Source organism: Ictalurus punctatus, chromosome 7, assembly GCF_001660625.3.
Source record: "Ictalurus punctatus breed USDA103 chromosome 7, Coco_2.0, whole genome shotgun sequence".
Taxonomy (NCBI): domain Eukaryota; kingdom Metazoa; phylum Chordata; class Actinopteri; order Siluriformes; family Ictaluridae; genus Ictalurus; species Ictalurus punctatus.
In genome coordinates, this window is record NC_030422.2 from 31,526,980 (window position 1) to 31,535,325 (window position 8,346).

At 35.0% G+C, this 8,346-nt stretch overlaps 1 long non-coding RNA gene across 1 annotated transcript; it reads right to left on the reverse strand.

Annotated features, from left to right (window-relative positions):
• Window positions 1–1,780: 1,780 nt before the first annotated feature.
• Window positions 1,781–6,063, reverse strand: LOC128633075 (uncharacterized). The gene is made up of 6 exons (XR_008396736.1): window positions 5,462–6,063; window positions 5,248–5,298; window positions 5,055–5,129; window positions 4,542–4,625; window positions 3,628–3,683; window positions 1,781–3,236 (listed from the first exon to the last, which is right to left on the reverse strand). It is a non-coding gene; the product is annotated as an uncharacterized LOC128633075 (long non-coding RNA).
• Between the last annotated feature and the right edge of the window lie 2,283 nt (window positions 6,064–8,346).

Here is an 8,346-nt window from a genome sequence, read left to right on the forward strand (position 1 = left end):
GCGATGAAGAAAATAAAAGGTGAATACGGTGATAATTATCGCGCGTTTGTTTATCCAGTTAATGTTCGTTCTGTTAATAGACTTGCTCAGACTAGCAATTCGAGAATCATTCCTTAAGTGTGTTCAGAGTTAGAGCAACCTTTGTTTAGTCTGTACAGTCGATCAAAACCAGCAAACCATCAGCATGGGCTGAAATAGCTACGATATCCTACCTCAAATACAAAGTGGTGAATCTTTCATCTGTATGTTCATGTGCTCAAGAGAGTCTGAATGCTGTGTCGTAACCGCCTTCACCTCAGGACTCGAGTTTTTTTCCACTGATGGTCACGGAATATTCGCGTCATCTCCTAATGAATCCATTCCACTTTCATTGTGTAAGAGAAGACACCTCTCTGAAAATAGAGGTTTTGCTTGTTATCTTGCAGTGACAGACGCGTTGCTCTCGTCAAGCTTGACAACAGGTAAACAGTCCAGAGAGCCCTAGATACTGGAGTCTGACCCCTGCACTTATTATAGTAAAAGTTCTTTAAAAATAAATATATGTATAATAATGCACTCATTATAGTAAAAGTTCATTAAAAAAAAAATGAAATATGTTTCTAAAAGTTGCAGAATGGATTAATTTGGAGACTGTCCAACTCAGAAATACTCGGAGACAGGCAGGCAAAGAGAAATAACATTTGAGATTAGGAAATAGTGGGGGGACAAAACGTAGAATTTGAAGTGTGGTAGGGACATGTCCTCCCCATGTATAATATCTCCTATGCCCATGTATTTTGTTAAACATCAAGTGATTTAATGAAATATTTTTTTTTCCTTTTGTGATGCGAGAAGAAAATTAATGTATTCTTTATATTAAATGTTAATGCTAATTTTATTGACATTATTATTTCCAGGTAGGTACAGTGACTTTCTGCACATGTCGTCATATCCGGTAATGAACAGTAGTGTTAGTGTTGTCAATTTGAACATTGTTTAGGTACTGAAATGCATGAGTGACTGTGTATCTGAATTGTATATTAATGGTATATTCCAGATTAAGGTAAGCGGTTAATAGTTAATTCCATTTTGCACCCTTGGTTAGCTAGCTATTGTGTTTAAGTTGTATTTGCTTTGGTCTGCACTTATATAGCTCTTTTATCCAAAGCGCTTTACCCATTCACCCATTCACACACACCAATGGTAGCAGAGCTGCCATGCAAGGCACTAACTTGCCATCGGGAGCAACTTGGAGTTCAGTGTCTTGTCCAAGGACACTTTGGCATATGGAGTCATGCGGGCTGGGAATCGAACCACCAACCCTATGATTAGTGGACAACCCACTCTACCACCTTATCCACAGCCACCCATTTGCTAATGAAGAGAAGGAGAAAGGAACGGAAGCATTTGAAAGCATTAAAACATGTCTTTATTGCCCTCTAGTGGTATGTGACTGGAGGAAACCTAAGTGAATATGAGGTGATGATGAGAAAATCCACAGAGATGGTAATCTGAGCTCAGGATCGAACCGGGGACGCAGGAAATGTGAGACAGAATCCTGACTCTTATAAAATCAGTCCTAATTACACCCACTTTGACCAGTGTTTCCAGGGTAGGCTCTTTATCCATCATGACTTTGACCAGTATAACCCTCTTACTAAAGATGAATGAAGTCAGAATGATTAAACCTCTGTTCTTGAGTGAGAATAAAAATGTATATGGTATAGATTAGTGTAGGTTGATAAAGTTGTATGGAACTTCAAAGTGCGAGCTTTAGTGTTAAATTAAATCCATGGGCCTGCTTCTTGTTCTGTTACTGGTTACTGTCAGTGTTGTGGTTATTACTCTGTTAAAAGCCTTTCAGCACAAATGTATATTTAATGCAGATGTTTCTCAGGCAGCTGTTTGTTTGAACTGTGAATTACAATACAATATAAACACATTTACAGTAGTCTGGCTATAAATGTGGACAACCTGCTGAAAGCTGCTGCCCTGCCTGACTGCTATCAACCTCACTGTCTGGCCTGTCTAAAATAAACACCAAAAAGAATGGAAAGACATAAATACATATGTAATAAGGAAAGTTTTATTTGTTTTAATGGCATGGATAACACACATTTCATTCAGACTTGTAAATTTTTATTTATATTTTATCTAAACATTGCTGAATTACAAAACGAGTTCTCTAAGGTAAGCATCCTTTCTGTCTCGTACCTCATGCATGCATTAAACCTTTTATTATACAAACACTGTTTAAACCACAAAGTCATTTCAGGTGACATTTATGAACGCGGTGAGACAACTTACAAAGCATCAGGTCATTTGTAAAGGTGTAAATGTGAACAATATAAAAATGTTTATAAAAATACAAGATCTAAAGAGAAAAAAAAAATCTAAAGCAACATGTATTTAAAAAGGTGTGTGTGTGTGTGTGTGTGTGTGGCAGCAGTGCTCCAGGACAGCATTTTACAAAACCAAAAATAAAAATATTCATCCGACCCAACTTTACTTTCAACTTAATTAATTATTTCCTCTGTGAAGTTTTGTACATGAACAAGAATAACTTACTTTGTGTAAGAAAACGGTGACAAGCCTTACACACTTCACTCAGGTTTCTTCTTCTTTGGCATGTGCAGAACCCGATACCAAGTGTTCGTATCCAACCAAAAACCAACCAAAAGCACTGACGTGTAAATTTATGATTAAAAGAAATAAATGTAATGAGCCACATGTGTATTAAATTAATTATCAATGTACACTCAATGGGATTAGTATATGAGGAACAGAAAAATAAGTATTTTAGAGTGTCGTGTTTCACCTTAAATAATGCTTTAAATTGGAAAAAAAAAAAAATATAATCATTTTATACAAATGTTTTTTTTTTGTATAAAATACATATTTTATTTTTCTTTTACTTTTAAATGTATCCATTTGAAAGTACATAAATAAAAATTAACTGTATTATTATTATTATTATTATTATTATTATTATTATTATTATTATTATTATTAATGCGCAAATGAGCCACATGTATATTAAATTAATTGTATTTGTGCACGTTGAACAGAATAAGTAGAAATAGAAAAGCAGTAAAAGAAAAAAAAATAATAAGCAATGTTCCTGTGTTCAGGAAGTAGATGAGCAGATTCTACTTTCTGAGCATTTTAGGAAAAACAGAAGACAAACACAAATCCCAGTTTTCCAGCTGTCTGTGTGATAACTGTAGCTTCATCAGTGTACACAGACACATGTCTCACTGCAGAGAGAAAGAAAGAGATTGTAATAAATACGTTTATAAATACATTTCTCCTGATATTGCCATCAATGATATTACAAACTAGTTAACTTTCTGAATCAGTGACCGCAGCAAGAAATCAGTACGTTATTTGGCGTGTCAGTATTTTGCATGTTCATAGTTAACTATGTCATAACTGTCCAAGTAGAATGAGATGACGGAAAGTTATCTAGACAGCTACCAAACTAACATGGACGAACTGTTTCAGATTCTGTGAGGCGGGGTTTTGTGTACATGGATACTGTAACTGCTAGATGACAAATTCTACCCAATACACCTTTAAATATATTTATTAATTCATGGTGTTTGGTCTGTCTTTTAAGCTTTATACTGTAAATGTCATGAGTCTTACCTCCATGCTGTGCTTCAGCTCTGAGTAGACAGTATCATCACCCACACTGGCATTTTCTAGTTGGAATAAAGATATCCTGAATTAATTTCCTGAAACATTACAGCTCATCTAAATAGAAAATGATCTGGATATTAAAATCATACACATTTAAAATACATTAGACCACAGCAGTGTTGAATTCTGGATTCTGATTGGTCAGAAGGCATTGATTAATTTTCAATAACAGCAGCTCTGACAGTAGTGCAACTTAAAATCTCTGGTTTATATTAATGCCTTTATTCTAATACGTTATCATTTCTATAGTAACAAAATACATAAACAGACTTAACAAAACGCACCACCATGTAATTTCTAATATGGACTTTCCTGTAAGAAGTTTAACATTCACCAGTGAGTCACCAGTGTCACCAGGGAGTCTCCAGTGTCAGCACTGTGTAACAATCAGGAAATTTATTGACATTTTCTGAAAGTCTTCAAGACAGAGGACTTTATGCTTTTAATATAACAGATGTTTTTATTATTATTATTATTATTATTATTATTATTATTATTATTATTATTATTCAGTTTAAGAGAAAAAAAGAGAAGCTGGTAAAGGAACGGCAGTTTATATGTGCTGTTACACAATTTCTGCAGACGTCCCACAACAATAAATGGATGAAAAGTCTGACGTGTCATTCTTTAATGAATTAAATAGGGATGTTGCTGTGGTAAAACACTTTGGGATGTGCTGTAACAGGAAAATCATCACCTTTAGGGTAGGAACTCTGAAACAGTAACTCTGCTTCATCACACCACACTGTCACTGATTATTTTCTTATAACAGCACAGCAGAGTGTTTTATTCATTACATAGAACAAGAGTAGAATCAGGTGATCTATGACACGAAATAAAATGTCTTCATTTTGCTCTACCTTTCATTCTCTTTGTTTTTATCATTGGTTTTAGTTCAATCTCAGCATAAGTCACATCGGTAACACCAGGTTCAGCATCAGCACCTGCAGCAGCAGAGAACAAAACCATCCCAATGATCTTTAGCCGTGTAATACATCAATTATAACTCATACACATAAACATAAGTCATTATCAGTCTCCTGCCAAAACCACACTGAACCTTAGCTGTTTTTTAGAGTAGATCTTTAATCTCTAGAGTTTACTTCATTTAGCTTCCTTTATCATTCAGCATGTGGCATCTTTTCAATGTGTGATAACTTTGTGATTAGTGCTATGTAGAACACATGCCTGCTTTTTAATGGAGCCTGTGATGGAACTGACTCGTCTGATCTGGAGGAAAATTGTAGGTCATGACCTCAGATGCTTGGATGTTTATGTATTAAATGACTGAATGTTCTGAAGACTTCAAGAGTTATTTGATGATTTTGTTTTTAATAAATCCATGAAATGTTGTAGCATTAAAAATACTCTACCATTGTTCCTGTTTGTCTTCTTTTTCTTCGTGACCTGTGCGTAAGTGACTTCTCTGCTCTCAGCTGCAGCTTCACCTGAACACAGTGCAGTGTGTTAATCACTACAAGACACTTCTGTACTTTACTGTATAGAGTTAATCTATAATTAATTCTCCTAATGCAAGAGGAAATGTCTGAAATGAAATAAAGCTACCTGTTCCACTCGTATCTGTCTGATCCACAGCGGCATAAACATTTTCACTTCCTACAGAAAACAGAATGAAGATGAACTGAACTTGTTGTAAATGTGACTGTAGATTACAAAACATAACAGATTTCAAACAAATCAAATGAATTTACAGAATTATATTTATTACAGAGATGATTAATAAATGTAGAAATAAACAGTGATTGACAGAGTGTCTGACCAGCCTGAAGTGGTGTGTGACCTGACTGAGAGTCTTCAGCTCCTGACCGGCTCTGATTCTGCTCTGATGTCTGATTTTCTATAGAGGGAGACAGATTCTACATCTGAACAGGGTGTAAATGGTAACAGAAACACTTTATTTTACACAGCGCTGATTACAGTGTAATAAACAGAGTGACTACAGAAGATCAATTATACAGTAGGAATAGATACAAATATTAATTATGATATAATTCTAATAACAATATGCAGGTAGATGAGTGTAACTACATGTCTGAACTGCACAACCTGTAATAAAGACATATTTACAACTTAATAACATGATAAAAATGCAGAGTTCATTAATAAACCAGGTTCAGTAAAATTCCCACCCAAAATAATTTGTAAGTTAACTGAAATGAAAAACAAAAAACAACAGCAACAACAATTTATAATTAAGATTAAAGCTAGTAGCAGGTTTTGTATGGTATTTTTATTTAAAAGAATTTGCATATATTCTCATCACAGTGAATTTTCTTAACCCTCATCAGCTCTTCTACCGTATTTTATGAAATTGTGTTATTTAGCTGTAAATGTGACTTTACAACAGGTTGTGGGTTTATAATAATAATAATAATAATAATAATAATAATGAATAATATTAATATGTCATATTTACCACATTACAGATAGTATTCTATATTTAGTATGTGCAAGTACCTTTTTATTTATTTTATAATCTACATTGTATTTAAACTGTTTCTTACACTGTAATCAGTAACCTTTAGTTATTTTTCCACAATTATGTGATAGATCAAAATTAGCGTTATTCTTTAGAAATTCTGATTATGTTCTACTTAAAATAGGTGAAGCTGTTATCAGATCTTTTTTTCTTTTGTAGGACCACAGCAGGATCATTAAAATCAGTAAAGCGATGAACAAAAATCCCAAAGCCACAGCCACTCCTACTGTTCCACCACTGACTCTAGAACCTGAGACAAAGACAGAAAGAGACCTGAATTTAAACATTTAAACACTGTGCATATAAACTGTGTTATTTAAAAGAGAATAGCCAGCTCTGTGGAGATACACTCAGTACTGCCCCTGGTCTCTCTGTTACACAGGAAATACAAAACATTTTATCTACATTTATTTAATACACAGTAAGAAGATTTTTATGAATTGCACATGATGGGTTTTTTTTCATGAGAGTGTGGCAGTATAAGTGATTTAACTATCCCATTGGCCCTGCTTGGGGGATGGCTTTGGCAGACCAATGAGGTGGGAGCTACCCTGTTATTTAAGAACCTTTATTTTGGCAAGCGCATATGTGTCTTTGTGATTCGGAGTTCCTCACTCCCTGGAATTTCTGTTTTCAGAAATGGCTCTGCTCACGGTGTAATGAGGTGAACATCTCAAGACTAATATAATTTATATATATATATATATATATATATATATATATATATATATATATAGTTTTAGGGCGCAGCTGGTGGCGCATGCATTGTGGTGAGTTGGAGGCGGAGAGGGCGTTCAGTGATTGCAACATTATCCGGTGGGTGAATGATATGTATATGTATATGGATATGGATGTATATATATGTATGTGGATGTATATGTGTATGTATATGGATGTATATGTATATGTATATGGATGTATATGTGTATGTATGTGGATGTATATGTATATGTATGTGGATGTATATGTGTATGTATGTGGATGTATATGTATATGTATATGGATGTATATGTATATGTATATGTATATGGATGTATATGTATGTGGATATGGATGTATATGTATATGGATGTATATGTATGTGGATGTGTATGTATATGGATATGGATATGGATGTATATGTGTATGGATGTATATGTATATGGATATGGATGTATATGTATATGGATGTATATGGATATGGATATGGATGTATATGTGTATGTATATTGAGCCGCGTTACCTGTGAGTAATCATACAACCTCGTGTCTGGTGTTTGTTCAACCCAATGGTAAGTGCACCTCTCCCTTTTTCACTTTGGGACTTGGTAGATTTAGTTTGACTCTCTGATCTTTGTGTTAAGGTGAGAGTGGGGAGTTGAGTCTAAATCTTCTCTAAGACAAATCCCTAGCCGAAGACGCTACATGTGACGCTGCTGTTTTGCTTGACCGTCGTTTTTTAATTTGTTTGGCTTTAGTGTTTTGCTTATGGAAAGTTTCAGCTTGCAGCTTTGTGCTGCAAAGGCACAAAAATCAGCAAAGACACAGAAGAACACAGTTATTCTTATTTACATGGCTCTCTTCTGTGTTTAAGGTGAATCGCCTCCAGTCTCTCTGATCATCAATCCCAGGAAAACTCAACACTTTTCTAATTAATAAATACATGTTGCATGAACCTCTTCTTACATTCACACATCCACACCTTTACTACTTAACCTAAACCCACTGTTATTTTTCCTCACCAGTGATCCATAGTGGCTGTGGATTGCTGTACTGTGTGTGAAAGGCTGGTTCTCCTCTCTCTCCTCTACATATATAAACTCCTGTGTGATTAAGAGCAGCAGGACTGAGAGTGTATTTGCCTCCAGATCCTCTGCTGCTGTCTGAGAGGAGCTCCACATACATGATATAGCCATGATTATGTTTTATTTGAGTTAAGCCGTCTCTGTAGGGAACAGCTGTGTACCAGCTGAATGTCCAGTCTGTAGAGGAGTCTGTAATCTCACAGCTTAGAGTCACTGAGTCTCCTTCAGTCAGCCAGCTCTGTGGAGATACACTCAGTACTGCCCCTGGTCTCTCTGTTACACAGGAAATACAAAACATTTTATCTACATTCATTTAATACACAGTAAGAAGATTTTCATGAATGTCTAATTGCACATGATGTTTTTTTTTTTTTGTCATGAT